At 30.1% G+C, this 17840-nt stretch overlaps 2 pseudogenes; both read right to left on the reverse strand.

The window, feature by feature from the left end:
* Nucleotides 1-1032: 1032 nt before the first annotated feature.
* Nucleotides 1033-1720, reverse strand: LOC127096230 (agamous-like MADS-box protein AGL62; annotated as a pseudogene).
* Nucleotides 1721-7440: 5720 nt separating this feature from the next.
* Nucleotides 7441-17623, reverse strand: LOC127096231 (agamous-like MADS-box protein AGL62; annotated as a pseudogene).
* Between the last annotated feature and the right edge of the window lie 217 nt (nt 17624-17840).

The raw sequence follows: 17840 nt of genomic DNA on the forward strand, positions 1-17840 counted from the left end.
AATGTAGCTTAGTCACAAACTAATATGCTTTGTATAAAATATGAGTTGATGTTATGAGACTTGGTGAATATGATCATCTAGTGATTGATGAGTGCAATCACATTGTATTTAATAGACTAGTCATGTATTTGGAAACAACCTCATTGTCGTGTCCGTTCCAAATTGTGATGCTTGTGAAAAGTAAGAATTGGGATATATGCACTATTGCTTCGCATTAACCATATGAGTTAGAGTTTTATTATTGGTGTGGACCTCAAAGTGGGTTAGAGTCCCATACGAGGAAAAGCTCGAAATACGTTTGAGTCCCATATGAAGGACGATTCTCAAAATGGGTTAAAGTCCCATGTGGAATCCTAAATCCACAGGGTGGACCTTAAAGTGGGTTAGAGTCCCGTACGAGTAATAAGGCTCGAAATGGGTATTGAGTCCCATAGGGCGCGATGTTTCTTGAATTTGGTACGAGTCCCTTGGAGAATCCAAAATCTACCAGAAAGTTAAAGCACGATACAAGGATCCGTGACCCATGTCGAGAATCCTAGATGTAGGGTTGGCCTAGGAAAGATGCCTTGGTATGGTTTCTGAATAGTGACTTATTTGAGTTGGTGAATTCAAGTGTACATGTTTCCATAAAATGCAAAAATCCTCTAATTGCTTAAATATGTATTCTCTTTGAACGTCTTAAGTTAAGAATCGATTAGAAAACCCTATAGAGTCGAGTGGACATGTAGGATAAGAGAACTCACTAAGATTAATATCTTATCCCATTATTGTTGTTGTTTTTCATGTACTTAATTGCAGGTTAAAGGAAAGAAGAAGTCGTCAGATGATATTTCAAAGACTTTCGTCATTGTGATCTCCCGTTGTGGATTGTGTGCAATGAAAGTATTAGACATAGCTCTTAGATTCTATATAGGCGTTATTGTATAACATGTGTCATAGTTTCATATTTTAGTTTGGACATGTGTATGTAATAATGTCGTTAGCCATTTATGTTGTGTCAGTATCAAAAGTTCACACTTGTCTGATATTATTCTAGATATATATTATACAGGGCGTTACACCGAACAAATGAGATTGCAACATAAGGTTCTTAAAAAATTATGGTTGAAACAGTTGAGCTTGCTGGAGATTTCCTTAATGATAGAGAGGCATGTTAGAGTTGGAACAATTTCAAACAAAAAATGGAATAGTTTGAGTAGGTGGATCTTGAATTACAAGCCTATTAGAATCTTGAGGAATAAGTTTCCTAAGATCCTCCAAAGCCTTTTTGAATAATTTCAATTGAGACATATTCATCTCATCAATGGGATGAGCACACCAAAATTGAGCTTCAATTACCTTGCGCAAATGACTCAGCTCTTCACCACGCTTCTTCTCAAGGTCCAAGTATTGCTGATTTGAGTTAGCTGGTATTGAGCTCACGGATGTTGGCGATAAGGTGAGCCTCAATGAATTGCATGGTGTCATTGTTTTGGGGTGGAACACGTGGTAGATAACGATCTATCACTGTATCAACATGTGAGTGACCAAAGGGAAACATCTTCTCACCAGGTGAGAATACAACGAGAGCAACATATGTACCACAAAGTGTGCAAGACTCACTGACTTTCTTGAAGAGCCTACTACGACGCTTCGAGAAAGTCACTTGCAAATTGCTCTCTTTGCTCATGTTTTTCATCTCAATTTTTTGATGACCAAGACTTTTCCTTTCAGTTGACATTGTCAAAAAATCAATATGAGAGAAGAAAAAGAAAGTGATGAATGTTTTTGAAACTTCAAATTAAAAATTGACATATTATATTTGAATGTGAAAAAGTCCAACTTTTGGCTGAATAAATTTTCTATCGAATTTGGATTTGTCTAAAAAAAATTGGAATCGCGTTGTTTTTCAAACATTCTACTTTTTTGTTAAATTAAAATATATATTGTATTGAGAGAATCACATCAAATCTACTTTTACATTATTTATATTATAGGAAATTCAATATAAAAAATGACACTTTTTTTTACCATTTTTATATATCTTAGCTTATTTAACATCTATTGTACTTTGATAATACATGTATTTGCGATAAATATATTTATGTTACTGTCATTATACAACAACAAAAATAAACAAGAGTTCAATATATTATTTAGAATGGTACTAGTTAAATTATTCTCGCGGTTAATTTTAATTTTTGAATATCGTTGGAGTACTTTTGTTGTACCTTTTCCTATAATGTTATACTTATGTAAAAAAAACCAATACAATAAATATAAAATACTAAAACTTTAAAATAATTATTTTAGATTATAAAATAATTTTTTTCCAAAAATAATCACTTTTAAGAATTTTCTAAAAAGTATATTCAAATCATTTAATTTTTATTATCAAAACAATGTCCAACGGTAATATAAGTATCACGACTTATTTTTTTCTTTCATTGAAATGGTAAAATTATTATGTTGATCACGTGATATTATTGATTATAATATGCAGTAAATGAGTGAAAACTATTTTAAAATATCATAATAAAAAAATGTAAAATTATTTTAAAATATAATTTTTTTTTGTATTTATTTTGTGTTAAACATTTCTCAATTTAATGTCATAATTTTTTTAAAATGTATAATAAATACTATTTGTGTCCTTTCCCACCTAGTTTCTGAATGCTTACATGGAAAAAGGTGTTTTCTTTTCAAAATTCAAAGAATCTAATTGTCACATTTATAAAAAAATAGGTAAAATTATAATATTCCTTCAATTTTATTTATTTCACGAAAAATTAGTCTCACTATTTTAAATTTAAAAAGTTTTAGTCCCCTCTCATGTTTTTTATTGAAAATAGATGAGAAATTCCTTTTTTTTACTTATATTTTTATTTATAAAGTTCCATAATAAATTTATATTCGATGATTTGTCATGTTTCATAAGAAATTTTTCATTTAAAAATGAACATATCATTAATTTTAAGTGCAAAAATATGAGAGAGATTAAAATTGTTTCAATTTAAAATATGCAATCAAAACTGAAGGATCAAAACTGTAATTAAATCTAAAAAATATTTTTATTTTTTTATTTTACTATAAGTATCGTAATCAATTATGAAGAGGTGGTTAGGTTGTTGATGAAAATGGACGGTAGAAGAGTAAAATTTAATTTAAAAATGCCTTCATTTTTAAATGTTTACTTTGTGTTAAGAAATTCAATGTTTGTTGTTATATACTTTTTATAATATGTAGTATTGTTTGAATAATTTCAATACCAAAATTAAAAAAAAAAGTATAAATGAATAATTTTTTAAAATGTAATGGATGGTAAGATGCAATATGTAACCTATAATAGATAGAAGGGGGTGTTTGAAAAAAATATCTCTGTTAAAATTAAAAGTTTGACTTTCTAACATAATAAAAATTTTAATCCTTTTAAAAATAGGTGCAAGATATATGGAGGTATTTCTAGTATCTTCATGTCATGTATCGAATGGTAAATACACAAAACAATTAAATCGTACACATTATAACATAGATCGAAATTGAAGATTTAACCAAAAGGAAGTAACCAATGTATTATTTTGAACTTATATTAATTTACATAAGATGTGTAAGTATACAAAATCAATACATATTATAATTATATAATCACATTTCAGTTGAAATCAATAATGAGATAAATTTAAAGTGCCGATTCTAACAAACCCTAAAGTTTATCAAGAAATCGCTACCAAATCAAAAATATAATGACATACAATTCTATGAAAGTGGTAAAACAACTTAACATTCAGTTTCTACGAAATTAAATATATATATATATATATATATATATATATATATATATAGAGAGAGAGAGAGAGAGAGAGAGAGAGAGAGAGAGAGAGAGAGAGAGAGAGAGAGAGAGAGAGAGAGAGAGAGAGAGAGAGAGAGAGAGAGAGAGAGAGAGGTATAACCTACCAAGAAGTCAAAAAAAAAGTTGGAAGATAAATTAGCACAAGATCGCGAAACCCAAAAGAAATAGTTTGAGGAGATGTACGATAATAGGATGTAAGATGAAATAGCACAAGAGTTAGAAATGTGCCCACAATAGTTTGAAGAGCTTTATGCGGTATGTGGAAATGGTGTTTTGTGTGTTGAATCAGTTTTGTGTTGTTGTATGATAAATAATGTTTATGCATTGTGTGTTGTTGTTGCTCATATGATGCAGAAATCGGCACCGATGGGTGTAACCGTCCAACCAGACACAAATGAAGATAATGAAATTCCTGAAGGAGTTCTTTTAGGTGGTGCAAGCACAAAAGTAAATTGTTTATCCACTCATATACATATCCAAAATGACACGAAGGTTCTGTATGACGATTCTTTAAGAAAATTGGTATGTTTCATTATGGGTTTAAAGAATTAATTCCTCTTCAATTAGAGCAAGATCGAGAGATATAGATTTTCTATTTAGATACTAACGATTTAAAGGATTTTTTTCCCCGAAATTAGTGGCTGGACATAGGGATATTAGAGTTGTAGTGCACGTAAGTATAATTTCTAATAAATGTTAATTTTCAATTTGTGCACATTAGTAATTTTAATATTAGACTACCTTATATTTTAATTTTTTTTAACCATTTATGTACATACATTCTTTTTGTTTAACCATTTATTGATTCTTGGACCCATTTAATATTTGATCTACAAATAATTCTTCAAAAGTTATTGAATCATACATATCATTACGCTTAAGAGAGGGGAATAAAGAATGTAACTTAGCACCATTTATTGATTCATGATTAATGTTGAAATTATGGTTTCTCTATTATAGTCCGTTTTAATGTTTTTTCAAATATTAATTATGCTTGTGTTCATTTCAATGGTCATTGACAATTGATCATCATCTCTCTTTCGCATAATATGGTAATTATGATGATATGTTCCTTAGTCAAACCACTTGAACCAACAAAATGTTGTTCTTTGAATTTGTAATTAGCTTAGCATGTAATATGTTTACATTGTTTTCAATATATAGAGTTGTGCAACAACACAATATTTTGAACAAAGTTATAAATAATATGCCCGAATTTTATACGCTTTCTGCAAGTGGGTTACTTGTGACAATCATATATCTATAATTAGATGTGTGTTATATATTTATGTAATGTTTAAATTTATAGACGAGAAAATAACTAGAAAGATATGATTGTTGTTTGAATCTCATGAGATACATGTTAAACATTGTCTCTGCCAACATTGTTGATTCTTAGAAGCAACTATAGAAATTTACTATTATCTATTAATAATTTATACCGCATGCATAAATTTTGTTACTATTTCAAATCAATTGATCTTACATTTCCTTCAATTTTTTACGTAGATGCTTAATGATACTACACCATTCTCACAAGAAAACTTTAAAGTCGTTCATACACATTAGGCATCTTGCTTTAATTTGATTTATAGACCATACTTATCATACTGATTTTGTAATATATATTTGCAATATTTTTGGGTTCGATGTAAATGATAGTTTGGTTTATTTCACATTTTGGTACTATATTGAATTTGTATTTGGTGCTTTATATATATATATATATATATATATATATATATATATATATATATATATATATATATATATATATATATATATATATATATATATATATATATATATATATATATATATATATATATATAAAGTCACATAAGCCCTATTTTGGTTAAAACAAAATGTGCATTTGTTGGTTCATATTCTGGTATGGTACAAAATTTGGTATACAATACAAGTAACACCAATAATGGGGCATATATGGAATATTAAAAAAACTATTTAAAAAATGTATTTCACCAAAATTTCAATAGTCAACCGTGGTGAAAAGTGGAGTGACAAATATTATATACCATGGTATGGTTGGGAATGGATCCCATTACCTTTAAAAGTTTCTAGACGGTTGATTAAGATGATCGTGGTGAAATATGGCGCGCTACCTAGTGTATAACCACGGTCACACGCCCGTGATTGAAAGTAACATACTTACTATCACACCCTATGTTACCGCAGTTCATCATCCGTGATGATATCCCTTCTTCTATGAATGGTGTCTAGTCCTTAAACATTTGTCAGTTGAACGACATGTAAAAAACACTTAGAAATAATAACAAATTATATTACTTACTCCAATGAATCAACAATGCCAACATACACAATGTTCAACATGTGTTTATTCACATAATTTTCACACTTTTAAGAGAGGTGTCAAGACTTTGATAATTTAACACAATAATAACAATAACAATAACATTAAAATCTTCAATCTCACAACAACATCCAGCCTTCAATCTCACAACAACATTAAACATTCAGTTTCAAGAACAACAAGAAAATTAAACCCCTGATTTCAATAACAAAAGCTTTAAAACTTTTACTTTGAGCGTGGATTAGTGAAAAAATGATGTTTCGTTTGTTAATGTAAGATGGTGTTTCGAGAAAATGATAAATTTTGCTTCGACTTGATCATATTTGTTATAACAAATTTAGCTCTATTTTGAAGAAGTCAAAAATACGCTACTTTTCTCCTTGGATTGAGCTTTCAACAAAAGAAAAATACTATATATTTAGATTTAAAAAAAAAACAATACGCCATTATGTTTAATAATTGAGCCACTTTTTCCCTCGCTTGAGTCTTCCAACCAAGAAAAATCTTATTTATTTTAAATTTGATAATTTTTTCAATAATTTCTGTTAATTTTTTTACATTAACTTTTCTCATATTTAATTTTTTTTTCAAGTTTTTTTTACTCTTCACAACATTCTATTATATTCTTTGTGCAAGACAAATAGTTATACATATAAATACTAAAAAAAAATACAAAATGCTAATTCAATGTAATCTTTTATCATCCAAACTATTGAATGGTACATGTTTATGTCTTGAATCTTTTTTTACGGCTTGAGTTAAATTATTAATTTTTAGAAGATTGGTAGTCTTAATTATTAAATGAATATCGCACAATAACAGAATAAACTACTCATGTCATTGCAAAATTACAATGATATTTGCATACGTAAAGCCTTTTACAATAAATAGTTTCTTTCTTGCATCATCTTAATATTAAAATTCAATATAAATTATGTAATAACTTTTAACAAATCTTCATCGTTACTCTGCCACCCACTTCTTTTACACTAGATTGTAATTCTTTAATTCCCAATGGATGGTTAAAAAATGATAAAGGAATAAAATAGATTCACTGGACTTTAAAAGATAAATCCAATTTTTATAAATAAATAAGATGCCTTTGTATGAACAATACATAACAAAACATGAAACTTAAAATCAAATAAATTGAGATTGAGTTCTATTCAAGTCCCATAAATGAAACTAGTTAAGCTTATGCTCTAATTGAAATTAATTAAAACAACATAAAATATAATTATTCATAAGAGCATCTTAAGTCCGGATCTAAGCCATCAGATTAAAAGAATCCGGAGGATACATACCCGCCAATTCCACCCATATTATTAACACCAAATAAATGAGTTTGGACAAGAGAGTTTTGAAAAAATTGTTGTTGAAATATTTGAACCATTTCCAACATAAAATGGGATAGTTTGGAAAGATGCACCCTAAATTACAAGCATATCAGAATGTTATGCAACAAGTTTTTTAAGTTCCTCTAAAGTCTTTTTGAATACTTCAATTTGAACTCTATTCATTCCGTTGATGAGACAAGCCCACTAAAACTGAGTCTCTGTCACCTTTTGCAAATGGCTCAACTCATCACCACACTTCTTTTAAATGTCCATTGTATTGTTAATTTTAATCAATTGATTATTGAGCTCACGCGCGTTGGCGCTACTGTGAGCTTCAAGGAATTGCATGGTGTCATTAATTTGGAATGGTACCCGTGATAGATAACGATCTAGGACAGTATCAACATGTGTTTGACCAAAGGAAAACAACTTCTCACCAGCTGAGAATAAAACAAGAACAACATCTGCACCACAAAGTGTACTAAGCTCATTGACTTTCTTGAAAAGTCCACCACGGCGCTTTGAAAAAGTCACTTGAAAATTGCTCTGATAGCTCATCTTTTTCATCCCAATCTTTTAGCGACCACGACCTTGACATGGTAGAAATTCAAACAGCGAAAAGAGAAAAGAAAGTGACAAATGTGTTTGGAACTTCAAACTAAGAAATGATACATTATAATTGAGTGTAAAGAGGCTGATTTATAGCCAAATTTCGAGTTACTAATTTTTCACTTGAATTTGAATTTGTCTATAAAAGTTGGAACCTAGTTTTTTTTTCAAACGTTCTACCTTTTCATAATTTTTTTATAAGATAACCATATTTTTTAAATTATATACTAAAATAGTTACGTTTTCAATTTATTTACCATGTTTCAGTTGGACGACAAAAGGATGCGCAAACCCTTATAGCGCATGATTTGATTAGTTATACATAGACGACATTCATCATGGCGCACGCATGCATAATAGCATGCGCCACTGCATATGCATGTGGCTACTCCTTTATTTTTTTTACATGCATGTGGCTACTCATTTATTCTTTTTACATGCATGTGTCAATTGCAGTGGCACATGTTCATACATTTGCAGCATGCGCCAATTTTTGTGGCGTCTGTGTATAAAAATATAATGCATGCATCATAAAGGTTGACGCCTCCTCTTGAAACATAGTTAGTTTCATAAATAAATTGAAAACGTAATTATTTTAATATATAATTAAAAAAAATTGGTTATTTAAAAGAAATCATTTTTTTATTACTTTTGGTATTGAGAGATTCATTCCAAATCAAATTTTACATGGTTTATAGGTAGAAAATTCAATGTAAAACAGTGGCACTTTTTTACTTTTTGTTTTTTTTAAATATATTTTAGCTTATTCAACACGTAATGGATATACTATACTTTGATAATTCAAAAACTGGCAATAAATATGCTTATATCATACAACAAAAATTATTAAGAGTTCAATATACTTTTTAGAATGGTACTAGTTAAATTGTTGATTTTTTTGTATATGGTTGGTGTATTTTTACCGTACTTTTTCCTATAATTTTTTTACTTATGTAAAAAACCAACACAACAAATAGTAAATATTAAACCTTTAAAATAACTATTTAATTTATAAAAGAAAAAAAATTTAAGATAAAATTCTTGCTTTAAAAATTTTCCTAAAAATTTTATTCAAATAATTTAATATTTAATATCAAAACAATGGCCAATAGTAATATAACTATCACTACTTGTTTTTTTTTATTATTAAAAATGGTATAATTATTATATTTCTCAAGTGATATTATTGATGATAATGCGCAACAAAAGAGTCAAAATTATTTTGAAATATAAAGCGGGTAAATGTGTGAAAATTATTTAAAATTCCATAACATTTTGTACTAATTTTGTGTCAAACATTTCATAATTTAATATCATATTTTAAAAATATATATATATAATCAATATTATTTGTATCATTTCGTATCTAGTTTCTAAATACTTATATGTAATGTTTCTTTTCAAAATGCAATGCATTACGGAACTTATAATATACTCTCCTTTTCTCAATAATCTCTTTAGAAAAAGGTATATTTAATTAGATTGGATCTAATTATCACTTTTATAAAAATAATAATTATTTTTCTATTTTACAAAATAAGTTATAACTTATAGTAAATATAAAACACCTATCAATAACAATATAAGAATCATAATCATTTATGAAAAGGTGATTAGGTTGTTGATGATAATGGATCTATTTTTTTTTTATATTTATGTGTGTTAAGAAATTCAATATTTATTATTATATACTTTTTTTAATATGTAGTATTGTTTAAGTAATTTCTATTTCAAGCTTTAAAATTTTTAGAAATATTAATGGTTAATTTTTTTAAAAACGTAGGTAAATATAATATGTAACCTATAATATCATATAAGATGAGTGTTACACAAGTACAAAATATATCTTTGGTAACACCATATTATTACGGCTGTTTAAGCAACCGTGGTAATAATTCATATTAATGCGTTTGAATTTATTATTATTATTTAAAAGATATTTCATCACGGTTTATAATAAGTTGAAAGGTTACATGTTTGGAATCCTAACACCAACAATTTTTTTTTGTTACAAAAAAATTTGTCCATATACTCTTATAAATATATTAAAGCAAAATTATCAAGCTATCTACATAGAATAGCCCTCTCGCTCAAAACACAAAATCCTAACATCTTTCTCTTCCACATCCACCGAACTCGTCTCTCTTCTTCTTCCACAAAACCCGTCCTTCTTCTTGTTCATACTAAAAGTTAATCAAGTTCAACATTACTTTTTTTTTATCATTCTTCTAAAATGTAACCAGGTTACTCATATGTTTTCTTCCATTTTTCTTTGTATAGGTACTAATATTCATACTTTTGAAGAACTTTCAAGATATATCATTCCTTCATACGCTTTTTTCCATTTCGGTTTCACATGATTTTTTGTGTTTTTCGGGTTAACTCTACTTGGATCTCTATTTTTGAAATGGTTCATTTGTGTTTAACATATCAAAAGACAATATACATGGGAAAGTAGTTATCATATATGTTCTAAGACTGATTGTATTCTTCATTTTTTTTCAAACTTTCCATATCTCGTTTATGGATAAAGGAAAGATGTTACACAAAACTCATTTTTCTTCCTTTATCTTCACAGTTAAGGTACATGCACAAGCCTCTTCCATTTTTTATTTTGTTGTTGATTTCCTTTTTGTTATTATATGTTGTATGTTATTTAAACTATGTTGTTGTTGATACAAGTTGTGTGTTGTTGATAAAAGTTGTATGTTGTTGATGATTTAATTTTTGTTGATATATGTTGTATATTGTTTAAGGTATATTATTGTTGGTAAAAGTTGTATGTTGTTTTTGATTTAGTTTTTATTGTTATATGTTGTATTTTGTTTAAGGTGTGTTGTTGATAAAAGTTGGATGTTGTTGATGATTTAGTTTTCGTAGATATATGTTGTTATTGATAAAATTTATATGTTTTTGTTGATAAAAATTGATGTTGTTGATGATGATTTATATGTTGTAGGTTGTCTATTTTTAATGATATACCTTGTATATTACAGCTTTCACTACAACCATTTAACTTAATTCTAACACATAAAAAAGAGAGCGTGATACATAGAATGAAAGGAAAGAAACTAGTAAAACATTGATCGTTGTAACTTATTATTCTAATATAACTTAATTTGTCAAATTATTAATTTCTATATCAAATTGAAAGGTTATATATTTAGTGAGATGTTGATGAAATAAGCATCCCACATATGTTATAATAAACTCAAAAGAACATATCATCACAACTGAAAGATAAAACCATAGTGAAAGGCTATTTAAACAACAAAAAAGGTGTTGATGTGTATCGAACCCAAGACCTTTAAATTTTTCATTGCGGTTGTTTAAAACAATTGTGGTTATAGGTAGTGCACTTTCCAGCTTTCTACCACGGACATTGGACTGTAGTTGTAAATAACTCACATATAATCACACCCTACCTAACAATGATTGTTCAACTGTTATTATAGGTCTTTCACAACCGTGACTATAAGTATTTTTCGTAGTAGTGTTAGAAACCACAAAAACAAAAAATGTCTCTGTTAAAATTAAAGGTTTCACCTTCTAACATCGAGGAAGAATTTTAAATCCTTCTAGAAATAATTGTAAGATATATGGATATATTTCTAGTAGCCTCATGTCATGTATCATCATGAAATATATATATATATATATATATATATATATATATATATATATATATATATATATATATATATATATATATATATATATAAGGAAGTATTTCTTACTCAAAGGATACGACACTACATTGTCCTTTTCTAGGGGACGTTTGAAATTAAAGTTATAGTCACTGAAAGCTTGTATCCATCTTCTTTGCCCCATGTTCAACACCATATGAAAAAACATGTATTGGAATATCTTATGATTGCTAAAAATAGAAGAACATTACACTAAAAATATGGTGTCTCAAGATATTCCAAGATAATATTGTTGCTATTAGGTCTAAGTCATGGGTAAAGTAGTTATTTTCATGCGGTCAGGATAACCTTTTTTACTTTGCACCAATATACACCTCAAACCTTTCAAATAGAAATCAAAGTACAATTCAAAGCCCATGGTAGACTCTAGAATAACTAAGTAGGGCGCCTTAGTCAAAAAGATATTTAGTTCTTGAAAGCTCTTTTCATGTTGGTGAGTCGATGCAAAATAATGGTTCTCACAAGTTAATTGAGCTAAGGGTAAGACTATACAAGATAACTTTCTATATGGTTGTAAGTTGTTCCTAGTTCCACGCATCTACATTATTGGTTAGGTTCATTTGTACCTCATCCCCCTTTGAGATCATATGACCCAAGAAACTTACTTCTATCATCTAAATATCTTATTCACTTAGTTTGACAAACAATTTATTATCTCTCAAGACCAATAACAATATCATAAGTTTAGCTTCATACTCCATATGATTTCAAGAATAGTTAAGAATATCATCGATGAATACTACTACAAATTTATCTAACTAAGGTTAGAAGATTCTATTCATGTAATTCAGGAACGTGGTTGGTGTAAAGGCTCACCAAAAGTCATACTAAAAAATATTAATGGTTATACAATGTTCTAAGTGTTGTTTTAAGTATTTCATATGACATTATTTGGATTTGATGATATCCCAATCTTAGTTCAATCTCGAAGAAAAATGTGGTTTGTCGAAGATTTTTTATATTCTAAGAAACTTCTTAATAGTGTCATTGTTCAACTTAATATAGTTTATGCATAGCCTCTTGCTTTCATCTGTCTTATTAACTAGGAAGGTTGGAGCACCACAAAGAGAGATGTTAGGCCTTAAGAACCTCTTGGTTATAAATTTCTCTAATTGGATCTTAAGCTCTCAATATTTTGAGGGTGACATTATATAAGTTGTGATAAATATTTGTTTAGCTCTCTCTCTCTCTCTCTCTCTCTCTCTCTCTCTCTCTCTCTCTCTCTCTCTCTCTCTCTCTCTCTCTCTCTCTCTCTCTCTCTCTCTCTCTCTCTCTTCTCTCTCTCTCTCTCTCTCTCTCTCTCTCTCTCTCCTCTCTCTCTCTCTCTCTCTCTCTCTCTCTCTCTCTCTCTCTCTCTCTCTCTCTCTCTCTCTATCTCTCTCTCTCTCTCTCTCTCTCTCTCTCTCTCTCTCTCTCTCTCTCTCTCTCCTCTCTCTCTCTCTCTCTCCCTCTCCTCTCTCTCTCTCTCTCTCCCTCTTCTTCTCTCTCTCTCTCTCTCTCTCTCTCTCTCTCTCTCTCTCTCTCTCTCTCTCTCTCTCTCTCTCTCTCTCTCTCTTCTCTCTCTCTCTCTCTCCTCTCTCTCTCTCTCTCTCTCTCTCTCCTCTCTCTCTCTCTCTCTCTCTCTCTCTCTCTCTCTCTCTCTCTCTCTCTCTCTCTCTCTCTCTCTCTCTCTCTCTCTCTCTCTCTCTCTCTCTCTCTCTCTCTCTCTCTCTCTCCTCTCTCTCTCTCTCTCTCTCTCTCTCTCTCTGAATTCACTAACAATGAAAACCGTTCAGACAATATAACTTGAGTTTGGTTAGGAGGAACTTTTGTGATCTCCTATATTAAGGCATAAAATGAGGTGAAAGACAGTTGGAATCGTGATTAACTCGGTATCATTATGTCAAAGTATATTCATGAAATTATTTCAAAATTAATTTATTATATTTTTTATGGCGTAAATATCATATGAACTCATGGAGATCCTATAATTGTTGATTTCTCTAATAAAAAAGTTTGAGATCAAAAACACATGGAGGTTAAAGATTTGTTTGATTTAAAATATGATCATTTGAATAATACACTTTTTGTGAACCATGAATCTTATATAGAAAATAGGATAAATTTTTATATATTGACAAATCACATTTGTTGTACACTCCAAAGGTGTGAATTAACTTTAAGTAAAAATTGGAGGAAATCATATACTTTACTATTTATACATACACTACAAAACAAATGAGGAGCTCTGGTGGCTTAAACCGTGTTATTATTGCAACTTAACTGCCATAATTTAAAAGAATTTCATTTTATAAACATGCTATAATTTTGGCTCTCGCGGCGTAAAAAGTGATGGTTTTATATTAACTGCCACACAAACTGCCATAATTTTAGTATTTTTAAAAAAATATATTATTATGGCAGTTATACCCGCCTTAAATTTCAAATTTTTCTATAAAAAAATGGATTCAGATTTCCGTTTTACACATATTTGCAGGTCCTTTATTCTATTGAAATATGCAAAATAAAACTAAATCAAAATTTAGAACAAATACAAATAGTTTGTTTGGTTCTTCTTTGTTAAATCAAATATAATTATCTTGTTATTTATAATATCCATTGACATTTTGCGGAACAGATTTGCAACAACACAATACTGTCGATATTGCTTGAATATGAATGCATGATAACCATAAATACTCCCATTGACATGTCTAATCCTACATGCACACATGATTAACAAAAATGAGAATGAAGTGAGTATCGGCTAACTTCTGAAACATACTCTAAAAGGGGATTCGGGCAACATTAATATAACACAAAAAAAGTGTAATATCCCACATTTATCTAATGCACCATGACTCATTAATTGGTAGGTTAATGTCTAATGGAAAGATTAGAATCCTAAATCTAAGTCCTAATCATATTTAATGAAGGGAATGACATTCATTAGTAAAAATGGCTTAAAATCATGGGAAAAATTACATTTCCCAAGGCCACTATATAAGTCCATTTTGATAAGTTTCCCCTTATTTATCTCTTGCTATTCTCTCACTAGGATCTTAATTTCTTAAGTGGTAGAAAATGAGAGAGATTGAAAGCAAAATTTCTTTAAGAAGGAGGGAGAAATTCTTGAAGTTTCATCATAAATATCCATTGCATGTGCAAGATCTTGGCTTATTGGAAGTGAATCAAGCAAGATATTAGCTTAACCGTCTAGTGACCATCATCTTATGATCTTCAATATCAAGTTTCAACCCTAAGGTGGGGTTTCTAGTTAGTCTCTAGCTTTAATTCACATTAGAGTTCATGTCGGATACTTGAACCCTTTCTAAAAATAGACAATACATGTGTATTTTGTGAATGCATGATGAAATTTGATATGATCATAGGTTGATACCTTGCATGTTCTGCTTTTGGTGTGATTTAATACTATTAACATGTTAGATGATGTTAGGAATGGTTTGATTGTGTGTTAGATGCTGGAAAAGTTAGAACTTAAAATTTTGAAAATGAATTGCAGTTGCAATCAATTGCACCATGACATAAATCGATTTCCACCATTGTAATTGTGTTATTTTTTAAATAGTATATAGGTGCAATTGATTGATCAATCGATTACTACCCGTGGGACCGAGAAAATTTGTAAGGCATAATTGTCAAGAAATTGATTGAAGTTATGGTTTAATCAATAGCACCTCTTAAAAACTTGTTTGTCTTCACTTGTATGTCCTTAAGGTGTGACCTGAGTGTTAATACTTATATGTATTATGCGTTAACATGTTTGTATGTCTTGTTCATGACTAATTGTGATTGAGTTAGCATGTGTATGAGTTAAACACTACGACTTTTCATGTTCCACCTTTGACTTCTAGCAAGTGAAACAAGCATACACAAACTCAGTAGTTCCTTCTTCATTCCCGGCTACCAAAACATCCTCCTCAAGTCTTGAAACATTTTAGTAGCATCAGGATGAATACTCAAGCCACACTTGTGATCTTTCTCAAGAATACTCTTCTTATGTTTTGGAACATTTGGTACACAAACTCTATCTATGAATCTTATCACACCATTCTCATCAATCTTGAATTCACCACCTTGACCTTGATTAATCAACACTAGTCGGTCAACCAATCTTAAGTCGATCTTCTGACCTTTTCTGATCTCTTCAATAATATTACTGGTCAGCTTCAACATGCCCAATTTTATACTATTATGAGTCCTTTTACATACTAAACTCAGATCTCATAATTGTTCAATCAACTCCAACTCTCGAGCCATAAGCACTGACATATGTAATTATTTCCTACTTAAATCATTAGGTACGACATTTCCTTTACCAGGATGGTAATTCAAACCAAAATCACAGTCTTTCAGAAATTTGAGCCACCTCTTCTATCTCATATTCAACACTTTCTGACTAAATAAGTACTTTAAACTCTTGTGATCACTGAACACTTCAAATTTGGAACCAAACAGATAATGCTTCTAAGTCTTAAGTACAAAAACAACGATGGCTAATTCCAGATCATGCATAGGATAATTCCTCTCACAAACTTTCAACTGCCTATAAGCATAAGCCATAACCTGTCTATTTTGCATCAGCACACCACCCATACCCATCATCGAAAACACCACAAAAGACTCACTCGGATTCACCAAATCAATACTAGAGCAGACATCAACTTCTTCTTGAGTTCTATAAAACTCCCTTCACACAAAGCATCCCACACATACACTTGACCCTTTCAAGTAAACTGAGTCAAAGGCATCACCAATTTTGAAAAGCCTTCAATAAACCTTCTGTAGTAACCAGCCAAACCTAGAAAACTTATGATTTCAATAAAAAAACTTCAGAGTTTTCTATTGTAACACAACATCAACATTCGACAGATCAACATCAAGACCCTCGCTAGAAATTACATGACCTAAGAAACTCACTTATTTTAGTCAGAACTCACACTTAGATAACTTTGTATACAACTTATTTCTTTTCAAGGTTTGTAACATAATTCTTAGATGCTCTGCATGATCTTCATCTAAATTTGAATATATCAAGATGTCCTCAATAAACACAACCACAAACTGATCTAAGTATGGATGTAATATTCAATTCATGTACTCCATGAGCACTCCATACATGTTAGATACTCCAAACGACATCACAAAATACTCATACTGACCATATCTCGTTCTGAATGCAGTCTTCGGAATATCCTCTAGTTTCACTTGAATATGATGATAACACGATCACAAATTAATCTAGTTGAAAACACAAGCGCCAACTAAAGGATCCATCAGATCATCGATTCTCGGAAGTGGATACTTGTTCTTGATAGTCACCTTAATCAACTATCGATAGTCAACATACACCTCATGCTACCATCCTTCTTCTTAACTAATTGCACTGACGCTCCCCACGGTGAAACACTCGGTCAAACAAACTTCTTCTCAAGCAACTCTTCCAGTTGTTTCTTTATTTCGCTCGACTCTGAAGTAGACATCTTATAAGGAGCCATTGACACCGGACTAGTACTAGGTACTAAGTTTATATCAAACTCACCTCGCGCTTCAGCGACAAATCGCTAATGTCATATGGGAACACTTTTAAAAAATCACACACCACATATAACTCATAAATCACCATTTATATTCCAGCTTTCATAGAAGCTAGTATCATAAACACTTCATCCTCATCCTTCACGAACTCGTCCACTTTCTTAGCGGAAACAAACAACTCATCACTCTTGCAAACAGCGGCATGACGAACCAACTCACCATATTTGAAACATCTTTGAGAATCAAAAGCTTCTCCTCCACTTGTTTTCATCCTGCTCCTACCAACAAGCGGTTAGAAAATAAACGAGCACCAACAATGTTTCACAAACCTGTCACATTCCAGGGAACAAATAAAATTACAAAAACCTGGCCGAATGGACCGACCTGCTCTGATACCACTATTGTAATAACCTAAGCCTTATATAACCAGCATTATACGTTGATTAAAGTGTTACCAACTTCAAAACATCTCAACTTTACTCAAATAG

The sequence above is a fragment of the Lathyrus oleraceus genome, chromosome 6, assembly GCF_024323335.1.
Source record: "Lathyrus oleraceus cultivar Zhongwan6 chromosome 6, CAAS_Psat_ZW6_1.0, whole genome shotgun sequence".
NCBI classification, from domain to species: Eukaryota; Viridiplantae; Streptophyta; class Magnoliopsida; order Fabales; family Fabaceae; genus Lathyrus; species Lathyrus oleraceus.